The 598-nt window shown below is 36.1% G+C and overlaps 1 non-coding gene across 1 annotated transcript; it reads right to left on the bottom strand.

Annotated features, from left to right (window-relative positions):
• Positions 1 to 203: 203 nt before the first annotated feature.
• On the bottom strand, positions 204 to 310 carry LOC114229907 (U6 spliceosomal RNA). Its single transcript, XR_003615789.2, has one exon. It is a non-coding gene; the product is annotated as a U6 spliceosomal RNA (small nuclear RNA).
• Between the last annotated feature and the right edge of the window lie 288 nt (positions 311 to 598).

Here is a 598-nt window from a genome sequence, read left to right as displayed (position 1 = left end):
TCTCTGCTCTGAGTTGTATCCCCTTCTCCCACAGATGTGGTCCCTCAGTTGTCTGCTTCAGATGCTTGGGGTGGTGGGAGCGTGTGCATAGTTCCTCTGGTGTGTGACTCTGTGTGAGGACATGGAGAGCTCTGGCATGCAATTCGCTGTGCAGCCCTCATACTTGTGGCAGAATGGCATCCTAGGTTCATCTGGCAACTCAAAATAACATGAAACACTTCATGGATTTGCATGTCATCCTTGTGCAGGAGCCATGTTAATCTTCTCTGTATCATTTAAATTTTAGTATATGTGCTGCTGAAGCAAGCACTGTAAGGCAAGTTCTTGAAACCAAAGTATTAAACATACATGTTGTTTTTTTGTATGATATAGTAAATTATATAAAAAGAAAAAATATGTGTTTTGTTTTTGTTATAGGATACCTACTGTCATTACTTCTTACCATTTCATCTTAAAATAATGAAATAAAAACATTCAGTTTGTTGGGTTACAAATACAGATGTATAAAAACAAACATAAGTTTTATTGCTTCTTTTAGAAAAAGTGGTTCCACATTCATTAAAGAAAATAAAAAGAATAAAATGCAAAAGTTAACCAC

Source organism: Eptesicus fuscus, chromosome 7, assembly GCF_027574615.1.
Source record: "Eptesicus fuscus isolate TK198812 chromosome 7, DD_ASM_mEF_20220401, whole genome shotgun sequence".
Classification (NCBI taxonomy): Eukaryota; Metazoa; Chordata; class Mammalia; order Chiroptera; family Vespertilionidae; genus Eptesicus; species Eptesicus fuscus.
This window is presented reverse-complemented; position numbering and strand designations above follow the sequence as displayed.